The sequence below is a fragment of the Papio anubis genome, chromosome 3 (assembly GCF_008728515.1).
Source record: "Papio anubis isolate 15944 chromosome 3, Panubis1.0, whole genome shotgun sequence".
Classification (NCBI taxonomy): Eukaryota; Metazoa; Chordata; class Mammalia; order Primates; family Cercopithecidae; genus Papio; species Papio anubis.
Genome location: NC_044978.1, coordinates 20,970,028 through 20,985,535, shown reverse-complemented (window position 1 = coordinate 20,985,535; position 15,508 = coordinate 20,970,028). Strand labels below are relative to the sequence as shown.

Here is a 15,508-nt window from a genome sequence, read left to right as displayed (position 1 = left end):
ATGAATTAATGAACATACAATGTGGAAAGGACTATAAAGTGTATATATATTTAAGTGAAGAAGTAAGGCGAAGCCAAGTTATTGTTCTGCCTATAGTAATTTTTTTTTTTTTTTTTTTTGAGAGACGGAGTTTCACTCTTGTCGCCCAGGCTGGAGTGCAATGACGTGATCTTGGCTCACTGCAACCTCTGCCTGTTGGATTCAAGCAATTCTCCTGCCTCAGCCTCCCCAGTAGCTGAGATTACAGGCGCCCGCTGCCATGCCCAACTGATTTTTGTATTTTTAGTAGAGACGGGGTTTCACCATGCTGGCCAGGCTGGTCTCGAACTCCTGACCTCAGGTGATCCGCCTGCCTCAGCCTCCCAAAGTGTTGGGATTACAGATGTGAGCCCCTGCGCCTGGTCCTGCCTATAGTATTTTTAAGAAATAAAGAAAAAGAGTAAGAATGTATTTAGGCCAAAAGAAACCTGGAAGTCTACGGAGAAAACTATTATCAGTGGTTACCTGGAGGGAGATGCATGGACTGGGCATATGGGGAAGAGCAGTAGAAAGGAGACTGTGGTGCATGGACTTTTATATAAATTTATATAAATATACTACTTATTCAAAACATTAAATTATCAAAAGAAAAAAAACAGCTGATGTCAGCTCCCAAAGATTGTCATTCAGTAGTTCTGAGTAGGGATCAGGGGAATCTGCATTTTCAACAAGCTCCCCCGCCCTCCCATCCCTTCCTGGGTGGGGCAGATCACCATCAAAAATCACCGTCACCACTACCTCTCCTGACCCCAAAACGCCACAAAACGTGTAACATTCGGATAGTTCTCATTTGGAGCACAAGCAAATGGGCAGGCACATCGCAGAAACAAAAGGCAGAGTTTTCCGTAACATTTGACACCACTAATAGCTGCCACCCAAAAGATAGCCTCCTTGTGTGGAAGAACAGCAGAAACTTCATCTACCCTTCAGTTTCGTCCCCACAAGCAAGCAGGACCACTAAAAGGAGTGTCCTCTCTGTCTAAGACATTTATATATGTTGGGTGTTTCGACGAAATTTCAGACTTCTAAAACATTCACAGGTTTAGCGAAAGTAGTTGGAGGGGCTGCCTCAGATTTCTGAGCTCATGGTGATCATATACGGAAACCTTCCAAATGTTTCCTTCTACTTTCACCCAGGCATTTTAATTAATAAAATGTCCTTCCTAACTCACAGAGGAAAGATCTTTCTAACAACCCTTGCTGGAGATGAGAAAGCTGGTAAGGACCTGAAATGTGTCTTAGCAAGACTCACCAAACAGGGCCACCCTGCTTCACTGTGATGCCTTTCAGATGAACAGAAGTATTCGGCTCTTGTTATTCAATGACCCTAATAAAATTTTACAACTGAAGTGTACAGGAAAAAAAATAAAAAGATCTAATGACATACAAGAAGGGACTGAACCTGCCAACCCCAGAATATTTTCATTCTGAAAAGTAACCTCATCCTTATTAACTTTACATTGATTCCCAAAGAGGGGAAAATTTAATAAGGAAGAAAAAAATTCAGTATTTCATGACTCACCACTTCCTCAGGATAATAAATATGAACTAAAGATATAGACACTGAACGCTTTTAACATTTTATTTTCACTTAAAAAATAATGTTTGCACTCTCTCTATTATCGACCTCTCAATATGATTCTATTTCCAGAACACACTTTTTGATATGGTTTCTAATTCAAAAATCTGTCACATCTTTGATATTTCATAGGCTCCATTAAAATTAATAGCTTCATGGGTCCTTTTTGAGTTTCTTCCCTAAATTTTCAAACAGTTTGTGGTCTCTTTCTCAGACTGGCCAATGACAAGCAGTTCTGGGACCGGAGGATGGAAGTAGTGAAATAATCCTTAAAATTGTGTAAAAATTAAGCACTGTCTGCCAGTGGGTTTAGAGTTGGCAACAGATAGGTCTTTATTAAATGGTTGGTTTTGTTTCTCCTATTGTTTCTCCCTAATATCCGTCTGTGTGGTAACTGAGTCACTATGACATAATGCCTCAGAGAAAGACTGCAGGACAACCAGACGTACACATGTTCATCCCTCAATGAGTTGCAACCTTGGGTCTGTTCCCTAGACATTGGTGGAAAGACTTGATTAATGGCAGACTTGTTCAACATAAAAAAGAACAAAGACCAGATTTATTCTTGGCATTCCTTTTCCTAGGGGCTTTATTTGTAATGGGGTAATTAATTTATGGCTTTGCAGTAAGGCGGCATCAGAGGAGCAATTTAACTCACAAGAGGTAACGGAGATGGAGAGTACAACTGAAAGTTACCTTGCGTGGAAGGCTATAGAAGGCACCCCAAGCTGGACGTTGGTTTTCTTTTATCAGTAATACAAATTCATTACTAGCTGCCTCTTGGATTTCCCCCTTGAGAGCTGCAACGTTTCCGAAACGAACAGAGGTCTTTAGGGAATGCCTCAAACCACGGCTGAATGGGGAGTGGCTTTAGAAATCGCGGGTGGAACTTGCCTGTTACCTTCTTGCAATCTCCCCGCCCCTGGGCAATGCAAAAGCCGTCCTAAGTGCGATAAGGGCAAGGAGTGAGGGGAGTTATTTCTGGACATTAGCAGCATTCCTCCCTAGGACACACCCTCTCCCCCTCCCCAGCAGCCCGGCTCTCTGACACACTCCGCGCACACGCGCCCCTCGGCGAGACGCGGCGCACTCGCGCGCTGCAGACGGGTGGCCTCTCACCGAGCCTGAGTCGTGGCCGCTGCGCCGCCAGGAGGCTTCCCGGGAGCCGGCGGGGCCCAGGACACGTCTCAAGCGCAGCCGGCCAGGGGCCGGCCTTTCGGCAGCGCGGCTGCCGGTTAATTTTCTCCGTTGCATTCTGCAAACTAGATCGCATTCAGAGCCCAGAAGTTGCAAGCTGGGAATAAGCGAGATCTGAAAGACCCCCAAGAGGAGCTTGTTTGGGAGTGGGGGCAGACGGTGTTTTGTGCCCAACTGGTAAGTAGCAGCATTAAATCTATGTAAACATGCAGGAAATAAAGCTTTGCAGCGTTTCCAGGCAGTGGCATGCAAGTACTCATGCGAAGAGTAATGTTTGGGGTGTTTACTTGTAGTGGACTCAGAATACCGTGTTCCATCACGGTTTTCCTAATCCCTTCTTCAGACTCGTCTTTGGGGGTTGGCGGGGGCGGGTCCTGCTCCGCGGGACTTTTCTGTTGTTAGAGTTGGGGTGGGGGAAGGGAGAAAGGCGTGAGGTTGAATAATCTTTCCTACCCCCCTCACCTTTTTTTTTTTTCATTAAAAAAAATTGATACTTTCAGAGAAGTTTCTCGTTCATGTGTTTAACTTGCCTGCAGCGGTTTGAGCCCAATGTGTTTGTATTTTTTCTAATTACTTTGTAATCGGCTCCATCCTCGGTTGAAATAGAAGGAAACTTTCACAAAGCAATCAATTTCTGACAGCCTAAGAGCTGCTCAGTTGCTCAATGAGGTCTAGCTGGAAACGCTTTGTTTCTTTCTCACAAGGTTTTGGTGATTTTTCCCATGAGAAATCTGGGCGTTTTCACACCTGTTGCTCTTCAGTTGCCTCAAAATTGTTTGCTTGTTTGTTTTCTTGGGTTTCACTTGATTGCAGTTCTTTGTCTAACAAAATCCAATGCTACTTTCCCGGTTCTCCTTCTCTCCCTTTGGACGGGGTCCCTGTTGTTAGCATTCAGTTGGCTGTGGTTCTTAGGGAACAAGTGGCAGGCAGAATACAATAGGGAAGAATGCATTCCTGATGACTCCTCTACCATGGAAAGACTGAAAAACTGACATTCTCCATTAGTTTTTATAGCAAGCATTGCTGACACTTTTATAAATATTCAATGTTGGTGAGTTCCTGAAATTATTTAATCCAGAAGTAACAGCATGACTTGTACAGAGAGAGTTCCTCTAACCTATTTGCATTACAAGCATAGAGACCCTGGCACCTGAACACCCCCAGGATGCTGAAGTCACCTTTTGCTTCACCGGCAGGTAGGCTACTGACAAGGAAAGGGGTGATGGAATGTGAGGAGAGGGGCAGCGGGGGAGGCCCTCTGAGAAGGGGGCTGTCCTCCAAGGACCCGCATGTTTTCAGCTTTCTGATGATTAAGAAAATCATCAGGATATTGGAATGTAATTTAACATCCTAGTAGGTTTAATTGAATTCCTGTCCAAATGATGAAGAAGACTTTCTATCAGCCCTTCTCACACTTCCAAGTGGAGCTCAATGGAATGCTTGTTTATTTCTGTTGCCGATAAATCCATGGGAAATCTCTGCTGAACCCAGCAATTTTAAAAAAGCAAGTTCCAGCTTATAATTGCCCATATAATGGCAAACAGGTTATTTTCAGTAACCCAAGACTCTTACATTTCCCCCCACGGTTGTTATAGAGGTTACATGAAGATGTTATGAGCATGCATTTGAGCTTACCCACCCCCAACTGAAATGGAAAGTTATCCTTGGGTGTCTGATGGAAAAGATTGTTGCCAGATACCTTAGGAAGCTATAACATAACATGTTTCTGAAAAGATCATAGCTAGTAGACATGAGTGTCTATAGCTATTACATAATTTTTCATTGTTCCTTTAGGAAAGAGACCTACTTTGATCACTATAGTGTTTACATTTGTTGTTTATTTGTTGTATGGTTTTGCTGAGTCGTATGGTTTTGCTGAGTCTTTTTTCTTTTCTTTTTGCTATTGAAAGTCTCCCTTCATTTAAATGAAATCACAGACTAGAAATAGCAATGATTGCTCGCTAGGGCTAAAATTAGAAACTACAGGAGACTTTTTAGGCACATCCCTCTTGTCTCATGGAAGGTTCTGCAGAGTTTTCTTTAAAACTCCCACTTAAGCAATTATTGTAAGATGATGTTTACTCTCTAAAATAACATTTTTATTTGGACAATTTTTTCCATCAAGCTTTAATCGTACTTTGCCAATGTATGTTGAACTTTGTTTCTCTGAGATGCCTAAAGGCACATCCAATACATTTACCATCACTTCAAAGTCTGTATACTTAGCTCTTTGAGCAGTTTCTTTAAAAAAATAATAATAAATAAACAAAAGCTCCAATGGCACTTGCAGAAGACAAGACTGGGTCCTGTGATGTGATGGCAGATGGCAGTCGCATGAGCTTTGTTTATGCCCAGAACAAGCTCGGTGTCTCTTAAATTAATCATGGATTGAATAATTCATTTCTCACACCTTGGGCTGCACCTAATCTTCAGCTATACATTTAAAGATAGGTTATGGTTGAGGTCGGGTTCACTTCGACGTCCTTTCAAAGCCTATGAAATGATTTTACAGTTGGGTCATTTCTCATTGTAACACATATTATAAAATGTAATGACATAAACTTAGAGCTCTCCTGGCTTTTCCATTTCCAGGACGGGCTTCAGTGACCTTACCATTTGTTGGTTGGCCCCAAAGATGGTGGGGCTAATGGATACAGTGGTTTTTCTGTAAATGTAATTAAACGTGCCTCTGCCAGCTGCCTGTGGTATTTGTGAATGTTTTCATAAGAAAAGCTGTTCTTCGACTTTATCTGCCCACTGTGGTTTGTGGCATGTTGTGCTATTCTGCAGCCTTGCAGTTTTTTTCCTGAATGATTGGGCTATGATGTCATGTGCTATCTCAGTGCGGAACCTTTTCAAGGCTTTGCTGGGGTCTGTGTGCCTGAGCGAAGGGAGTGGAGGCTCCCTCAGAGCACACTTGGTAGCGACTCCCCGTCTACTCCAGCACATTCCATTGCCTGGAGACCAAAGCCACCAAATGATTTGCGGTCAGAGTGATTTGGGGCTGGTTAGAGATGATTTAAAAGGAAGGTTATGGGCATATGAAGTATAGGGTAAAGAAAATATATTTTACTACTTTATTGAGACCACATGGCTCCAACTTGAACTTTTTTTTTAAACATGGAAATTGTTGGCTGAACTAGCTCTCAGTGTTTTTTCCCTTTTTTTCTTTTTTTATTGCTCTGAGCGAAGAGCTGTACTCCCTATTTATTATATGCTTGACCTCCCCATTATTTCTGAAAGTTTGAAAAACTTTTTATGTTTAAAGAAAACAGGAAAACGTAGGATTTATCTGTTGTTCTCTTCAAGGGCCAATACCATTGCCAGAGAAGAGACCCAATTCTCTCCAATAACTGAAAGAAGGTTTCTTTCTCATGTCAAGCTTGGGAAGCCATCAGTTACGAAAGAGACAAGGGCCAATCTGTCCCAGGGTACCCCAGGGCCACAGCATATCAGCACTGGCAGTGCATCCATGTCGCTTGTTGACTGGGAGAGATGGTTTTGCTCAACCTCCTAAGGGTTCAGTATACCCTATGATGAATAATGGGGCCAAATAAAGCATGGTCGATCTTTTCTAATGCCAGAATGGTGATGATATGGCTCAGAGACCAGGGGCTCCTTCTCATTAGTGGTCCATGGGAACACAACACTTGGGTGCAACACTTCATTTGTGAGACTAAGCAGCCATCTCCTGCCTCTCCTATGTGGGCTACCACAAACTGGCACAGTAAACCACCTATTACCACTGAACAGGTTCCCAAATCTCTGTCCAGCATGAACTTAAAGTATCTATTATCACTTCACTCTGTGGCTCAGGTTCATCCTATTTCAATCCTCAAGGCATATGCCATAGCCTAATAGTCCATTACAAGCTATCAAAGAGCCAGCTCCAACTTGCAATTTGGTGTTATGACACTAGCTAGAGAAGTGCCATGGAAAGCGTGCTTGTGAGCATGCCCAGTCCCTTGGCAGCCATCAACCCAGGGTCTGAGGGCCATGACTGTGATGTAATGGAAGGCTGCATGAGATCTTCCCACCAACCCTTCATAGTTGCTGGTCTGTGATCCATCTGAGCCAGCCTGGATTCCTACAGTTTGAGTCTGTGTGTGTGTCCAGGGATTTAAAGGAAAACATGTGGAGACCAAATTAGTTTGTACCTGATGAGAAAATCTTATGGAATTGGAAAAATGTCAAGAAGGCAACATTGTATGATGGAAATCAAACTACATTGGAATTGAGGATCCTGGTTTTGCCACTATGTGACCTTGAACCAGCTATTTAATAATGCAGCATTGATAAAACACTATTATGTTGGATCATTTCCTTCCTAAATATGACATGTGATCATCAGAACCACATTTGGAAGCAGGTGGGGCAGGTGGCGTTATTTCCATTCTACAAGTATGGAAACTGGAGCTCTAGAGGTTACTGACTTGCTCAAGGTCACAAAGCATGTGAGTGATAGAGTTTGACCTCAAACTCAGAACTTCTGCCAGACACGGTAGCTCATAGGCATCTGCCTGTGATCGCAATATTTTGAGAGGCCAAGGCAGGGAGATCACTTGAGGCCAGGAGTTCAGCACCAGCCTGGGCAACATAGTGAGACCCCATCCCTGCAAAAAATAAAATTAGCCCAGTGTGGTGGTGTGTACCTATAGTCCTAGCTGCCTAGGAGGCAGAGGCGAGAAGATCGCTTGAGCCCAGAAATTCGAGGCTGCAGTAAACTACTGTTGTGCCACTGTGCTCCAGCCTGAGTGACAGAATGAGACTCTGTCCCAGAAGATAAACAAAAAAACCCAGAACTTCTAACTTCAAATCTCATGATCTGTCCACTGTAGCAAGCAGCCCCCACAATTCTCAACCTCTATAGAACTCACTCTCCTCATTTGCAAAAATGAGACATTTGGCCCAGAAAATTAGAGGCCATTCCAGCTTAAAATTCTGTGTCTGATGAATCACCGGCTGGAAGGGACTTTAAGAAATCATTTAGTCATATTCCTTGCTTCTAGAAGGACTCTATCTAAACTATTTTGAAAAGAAAATATCAGCCCTTTTCTTACAGTCCTAGTGCAGAAAAGAGCCCCAGAGAGTGTCCAAGGGCATTTGGGAATGAGAAGGAAACGAGGAGCTACGGGGCCAGTGCTCAGCAGGGTGATCCATCTCTTGGACTCGGAAGCAGTGAGTCTTGCCTCACTGGATGTGAATGTTCAGCCCTGAGATCAATATCTGAAGTAGGAGAGGAGAGTCACAAGCATGCTTTGTTGGTTAGAAAGAATTCTGTAAGAGAGATCAGAAAACTGGTAACTCTGTGAAGAGGAAAAAAAGAGCTAAGTGACTCAGTAATGATCTTAAAGTTTATTAAGGACTCCTAGAGAGGGTGATGACTATAAATCAGTGGTAATGTTTCTGTTTAAAGATAGAAATGGCAGAATCCTGTTTACTCAGCAGGTGTGACAAGCAGAAAGCTGTGCTGATCTAGACTTACTTTGCTTGTATTGGGATTCGTGGCAGAATCGGAATGAAAGGGGCTTTGCCCTGACGAGGGTGCCTGGGAGCCCCACTCCAGTCTTCCCTTCTCTCTCAGCTCAGGTCTCAGCAGGCTGGTGTACCAGTTAGCGTCTAGTAACCTTTCTAGAACAAGGGACTACCAGTAGACAACTACCAGCAAGCACATCAAGTTGCAAGTTCAGTCTCACATTGCTCAGCTAACCTGGTTATAATTTTAAAAACTAACCTGTCTCCATGTTCTTCCTATGTCACTCCCATGAAATAGATGTTACTTTTTATTAAAAAAAAGAAAAGCAGTGACTGAGATCAGAAGACAAGTAATTATCAGTAATTATCACAACTCTACAACTTACTGAGCTTGGACAAGGCATTTCCTACTCTGGGTCTCGATTTCTTATCTGTGAAATGGGCTAACAATAGCCATTTCAAAGTTAAATATTTCTGAGGATTAGCCAGGCATGGTGGCTCATGCCTGTAATCCTAGCACTTTGGGAGGCTAAGGCAGGTGGATCACTTGCAGTCAGGAGTTTGAGACTAGACTGGCCAACATGGTGAAAACCCATCTGTACTAAAAATACAAAAATTAGTCAGGCATGGTGGTGAGTACCTGTAATCCCAGCTACCCGGTTGGCTGAGACAGGAGAATCGCTTGAACCTGGGAGGTAGAGGTGGCAGTAAGCCAAGATTACCCCTCTGCACTCCAGCCTAAGTAACAGAGTGAGAATCCATCTTAAAAAAAAAAAAAAAAATCTGAGGATCAAATGGGGGAACATAGATGAGCATGCTATGTAACAGTTTGCATCATTATTAATAGGAGTCCAATTTCAGGCTTTTCTATAAACCACAAGGTCACAGATGTTTCTTTTTATTCTGCCTTAATTCCATTCCCAAGCCAAAATCAGAATCACAGCAGTTTATCCTCACTTACTATGTGTCAGGCACATAATCACCTTTAATCCTCACAAAAATATTATGAAGTAGATATATTACCCCTATTTTATTATCTGGAAACTATGTTCTAACAAAGATAAGCATCTTGCCCGAGATCACATGGCTACTAAGTAACAGAGGCAAAACGGAAACCAAGTCTGTCTCACCACAAAGCTGTGCTTTCAGACCTTCAGGGCTCTGAAGAACTGGGGCCCTGTCCTACCTGAGTACAGCCCCAGTCCTCTTGGTTTCAGTTTGCAGTTGATCTGGCAGGCCTTCAAGGGGGTCTCCTCAGCTGTTCTGAGTCTAGAGCAGGTCGTTGGCTTAGTTCCTTAGCTAAAGCTTCATCTTAATCCATAGTTTAGTTCATTCTGGCGGCTATAATGAAGTACCATAAACTGGATACGCTATAAACAACAGAAGTTTATTGCTCACAGTTCTGAAGGCTGAAAAGTCCAAAGTGAAGGTGCTGGTAGATTCAGTGTTTGGTGAGGGCCCACTTTCTGGTTCATAGATGGCGCCTTCTTGCTGTGATCTCACATATTGGAGGAACTAACGAGCTCCCCTGGGCCTGTTTTATAGGGGCACTAATCCCATTCATGAGGCTCTACCCTCATAACCTAATCACCTCCCAGAAGGCCCCACTTCCTAAATACCATATGAATTTGGGGGTGGGGGGGCATAAACATCCAGACCATAGCAATCAGCTTACCCCGATTAAACTCCACCGTCTCCTCTCCTTTTCCTGTCCTTATTCCTGGGTGGCTTGCTGACCCTTCTCGTTCCTCTCTCACTCCACACATTCCTCTTTGGAAGATCCTACATTCTCTTCTCCACCTTTCTCTCGGAAGCAGATACTTCCCCATAAGGATCTTGTAGCTCTCCCCAGTTTTCCCAGCCCATGACATCAGCCCATCAAGCCTAGATCAAATGCCAGTTTCCCCAGGATGTCTATTGTTTTTCCTTTCACTGGAAATAAATTTTAGCATGTAAAATACAGCCTCTATATTACTTCCGAATATCACAGAATGTGAATTTTCAAAACTGTGAAAACCATGGAAGTCATTGGTCAGTTGCCTTTATTTTTTAGATGAGGAAACTGAGGCCCAGATAAATTAATTTACTGCCCACAATTATAGCTGTAGGCCAGAGCTGGAGCTGATTCCAAATGCAGTCAGTATTATTGCCAAAATAGTTTAAACTGGGCATGTTATTGTATCCGCATCCTCCAGTCTGGTGTGGCCCCTTGGTAAAAGTTTGGAAAGGAGTTTTGCCCTTGCCACAACAGCCTGATTAGACTCTGACTGCGAATCATAAGAAATGTTTTCTTTTACTTAACTACTTAACATACTTCTTTTCCACTGAACTTAAACCTGTTCACTCCTCAATAGGCTACAAAGAACTATTGGCCACTCATTTTTGTTTTTTTTAGATGAAGTCTCGCTCTATTGCCCAGGCTGGAGTGCAGTGGCACGATCTTGGCTCACTGCAAGCTCCAGCTCCCAGGTTCACACCATTCTCCTGCCTCAGCCTCCCAAGGAGCGGAGACTACAGGCGCCCACCACCACGCCCAGCTAATTTTTTGTGTTTTTTAGTAGAGACGGGTTTCACCATGTTAGCCAAGATGCTCTCAATCTCCTGACCTCGTGATCCACCCACCTTGGCCTCCCAAAGTGCTGGGATTACAGGCGTGAGCCACCGCACCCAGCCTGCCACTCAACTTTAATTCATGGCCGAGAAAAGTTAAGTCTTCCCTTAGCTTGCCTGTCTTTTAGGTTAAATAATACCAGATCTTTTTGCTTTTTCTCACAGTTCTTGTTCTCCAACAATTTCATCATCTTTATTTCTATCTGTTGAACTATATACAAGTGCTCCGTGCCTCTCAAACTGTGAAGTCCAGAAGTGGACAAAGAAGTCTCATGAAGGTACGAGAAAGTGACGATGACCTCACAGTTCCTTCAAACTGTGCTTCAGTTGGTGCGGCCAACTTTCACGCTCATGTTTCAGGAGATAGCCGGGCCTCATTGGCTCATGTTCAGTGTATTATCCTCATTTGGCTGGACACTGCTTAGCCTGTGTTTGTGATAATGATCGTTTCCTCCATGCAGCATCCAGAACTGTTCCGATTGAGCTTTTTTCCCTTTGTTCCTGACTACTACTCCAATTCATCAACTCATTTGGGACTCTAATCCTATTCTTCCACCTCTTAATTCTTAACCCCAGCTACTGTCTCAAGTAGCTTAGCACATTAAAAGTCCCTGGAATTCACCCCTGAGACTTCTGGCCCCTCAAAACACTTCTCCTTCATGGCTCCAGGATTGGATAAAGCCCGTAGTCCATCTCCCAGTACACACAAGGCACTCACACAGGGTTGTAAGTTCTGGATAAAATTAGAGATCACCAGAGAGCCTTCCAAGAGGCATGCAGCTAAGGATCGTTACATGGGTAGATTCAGAGATAACTGACCACACTCAGACCTAACTTGGGTATGATGGTGGGAGTCTCCAAGATTTTCCTTTGGCTCAGAAATGTGATAATTATGAACATTTGCATTTATAAACCACTTATCTCCATTAGCGTAAGCTACACTTACAATGATATTACATTACCCCAGTTTACAGATGAAGAAATTAAGGGTCAGTGAGGTTAAGGTCACACAGCCAAGATTAGAACTCATGTTTCCTGTCTTTAAATTCCTTGAACTTTCCTGTATTTCAGCAGGTTTTCAAAATATTAGAATTCCTAAAAATTCCATGTGTGACTTGGGTAGGGTGCCTTTGAAAAATAGAGATTCCAGGCCAGGCGCGGTGGCTCACGCCTGTAATCCCAGCACTTTGGGAGGCTGAGGCGGGCAGATCACGAGGTCAGGAGATCGAGACCATCCTAGCTAACACGGTGAAACCCCATCTCTACTAAAAATACAAAATATTAGCCGGGCGTGGCAGCATGTACCTGTAGTCCCAGCTACTCGGGAGGCTGAGGCAGGGGAATGTCGTGAACCCGGGAGGCAGAGCTTGTAGTGAACCAGGATTGCGCCACTGCACTCCAGCCTGGGTGACAGAGCAAGACTCCATCTCAAAAACAAGCAAACAAAAAAATAGAGATTGTAGGGCCCTGGCTCTAAGACATACTGATTGCTTAAGTCTGAGTGGAGCCCTGGGATCTGTGTTTTAATAAGCACAGCAGAGGGTTTTGAGTAAATCTCTGCAGGCCATACTTGAATAAACCCTCTCCTAAACTGTGCTGTCTAGGCCAGGCCCTTTAAATACTACAGATCTACCTTTGCCCCGAGACAAAGCTGGCACATAAAAACCAGCCACAGAAACCTCCTGATCCAGACAGTAGCTCAGAGGGCTCCCTGATGACCCTAGACCCAGGACTGTGGTGCTCAGAGCCTGCCACCAACCCTGGTTCAGTCCTGTTTTTGTCCTCTTCAGTTTTGCTGACTGGTTGAACTCCCCTCTTTTGAGTACTCTGCTTTGACTTCCCACTTGGGTCTTAGATACACTCTCACCCCTGATTATGTCAGCCTCGGCTGTTGCAGATCAGAAAGCCCGTCTCCCTAAGGCCTTTCCAGATGCAGCTGTAAAATGGATCTGAAACCTGACTCATGAGAGAGAATCTGAAGACTTTGTCTGGGGAACTTTCTAATCCCGTGCACCCCAGCTGGGCAACATTTACAAACTGCTCTGAGGAAAAGCTTCACAGCCAGTTTCCCCAGAGAGGCATGGTGGTTCTTGCAGTCCTACTAAACTAAGTTTACAATCTATTGTTCCTGAAAAACCAGATACTCCGGGAGGGCAGATAGATGACTAGGGAATGGGCAGGCACAATGAGTGTTGACTGGGCGTGCACAATACACAGGCGCTGCACTGATTCCTTTTCATGAGTTGTGTCTTCTCCTTTCACCCATAAGGAGCACAGCCAGGATGGTTTCACCTGGTGCCTGCCGTCTACTCTCAGGGCACTTAGGGATTGTGTGTTCCTTAGATTATAAACACAGCCCTGCTACCTACACATCCCTTGGTCTTTCAGGATCACAAAATCTGCAAGTGATCTCTGGCTGGATTCTCTTATGTGTGTTTTATCAAGGAACAAGTGGAGCCCTGATGAAAAAAGTTTTTAGACTCAAAGCAGACTAACAGAATGGTTGAAAATTGAGTTGGGACGCAGCCGAACTCCCAGTCTTGGTAGACACGTTCCACTCACTGTCTCTTCTCTGTTCCCTTTTCCAAGTACAGGAATCTTCTTTTTTATTTTTATTTATTTATTTATTTATTTTTGAGACAGAGTTTCACTGTTTCGCCCAGGCTGGAGTGAAGTGGCGCGATCTCAGCTCACTGCAACCTCTGCCTCCTGAGTTCAAGCGATTCTTCTGCCTCAGCCTCCCGAGTAGCTGGGATTATAGGCACCCGCCACCATGCCCAGCTAATTTTTGTATTTTTAATAGAGATAAGTTTTTGCCATGTTGGCCAGGCTGGTCTTGAACTCCTGACCTCAAGTGATCCACCCACCTCGGTCTCCCAAAGTGCTGGGATTACAGATGTGAGCCACCACGCCTGGCAGGCATCTTCTACTCAATAGGCTTGACTCTTCCTGCACTTTTTCAGAAGCAAATCTAACTTGTGATAGCAGGGCAGGACACAATAACATATGCTGGCAGCAAATCCCAACACAGTGCGAAGAAACTGTGCTTTTCCTGTACCTTGGTCTCTACTATCTTGTGACAATCTGAAGAGAAATTCCCAAACATAAGTCTCCTGAGTGATTGTCAGGTGTATACTTTGCCTTATTGTTAGCAGATGTGAAAGCTCTTTGAGAAGACAGCAAAGTATTTGGAGCTGGAGGGAAAAGGGTGTTTGGAGCCTTGTTAGAGACCAGCTGTAGAGCCTTAGAATGTTCTCTATATAGGAAGGCTTACATTGTGCTGAAAGAAACAGTTGCCTGTTGGGTTATAACTTGGCGAGTTATGTAATGATACAAATGTTGGACGACTTGTTAAAGGATCTGAGAGCATTATGGCAAAATTCTACACCCTATCCTTAATTAGATCAAGTTAAACTAAAAGGGAAAAGCAGTCTGGTTTGCTAACCACAGTGGAAGTATTGCTTTCGGGTGGAATTCATACCTGGATTGCATTGTCTGACTTGAGGATAATACACAGGAAGCAATTTGGAGTTTTTCTTTCTTTTGGTTTCGATATTTCAGTTACAAGGAACTTGAAGTCTAGGAACTGACTTTGCAATGTTAACAGCCAGCTAGCCAAAATGTCCCTGTTTAAGATCTTGCTGTTTATCATAACACGAAGTGTGCTCTGTGCCATGTGTGACTTCCAATACACATGTGTTAGTAATTACTACCAATATAAGCATCTACCCAGCCATTAATCAAGGCGCCCAACACCTCCTGCCAATGTACTTTGAAACTTTATCTGCTAAAAAAGCAAAATTTCCCTCTGTTAATGAACACTTTTAGGAAAGCAGGCTGGTTAAGAGTGTCTGAAGCATTCGAGTGACAGCTCCAGTGAACTCCCATTTATGATCGCAGGTGACCTAGCAAAAACTGCGAAATATAAGCACAGTTCTACATTTTAGTTTCTCTTAAAGATCGTCTGTTTAATAATAGCAGTTGGCCTTTACTGAGCCCTGATCAAAAGTCTCTTAACATTTTTTTTCTCCTTTAATAATCCCAGGACATAAGGTCTGTTAATATCCCTACTTCCTGGTTAGGAAACTGAAGCTCAGAGAGGCTAAGTAGTTTGTGAAAATTCATTCATGGAGGAAATGACAGAGCCAGGGTACTAATGCTGGTGTGCCTGACTCCGGAACCCGTGCTTCTTGGAGTCCGTTCTTCTTTCAAAACCACTTGGTGCCTCCAAAGAGAAAAATGGTTTGGTAATGAGTCCCATTTGCTTCCAGTGATGAAGAGGAACTCTTTGGATGTTGAAATCTTTTTTTTTTTTTTTTTTAATGGAGTCTCACTCTTGTCATCCAGGCTGGAGGGCAGTGGTGCGATCTTGGCTCTCTGCAACCTCCGCCTCCCGGGTTCAAGTGATTCTCCTGCCTCAGCCTCCCAAGTAGCTGGGATTACAGGCGCCTGCCACCACACCTGGCTAATTTTTGTATTTCTAGTAGAGATGGGGTTTCAACATGTTGGCCAGGCTGGTCTCGAACTCCTGACCTCAACTGATCCTCCCGCCTCGGCCTCCCAAAGTGCTGGGATTACAGGCGTGAGCCACTGTGCCTGGCCGGATGT

General features: G+C 43.9%; 1 protein-coding gene across 11 annotated transcripts in view; it reads left to right on the top strand.

The window, feature by feature from the left end:
* Positions 1-15,508, top strand: part of PALLD (palladin, cytoskeletal associated protein) — a 431,565-nt gene that overhangs the window by 130,164 nt on the left and 285,893 nt on the right. The window contains exon 1 of one of the 11 annotated variants that reach the window (XM_017959199.3): positions 2,022-2,992. The exons of 8 other annotated variants lie outside the window; for them this stretch is intronic. The gene's annotated coding sequence lies outside the window, so the exon portion shown is untranslated. Of the gene's footprint in view, positions 1-2,021; positions 2,993-11,107; positions 11,179-15,508 lie in introns of those variants that run through there. 2 more of the 11 variants (XM_009207837.4, XM_017959198.3) reach the window with 2 other exon arrangements.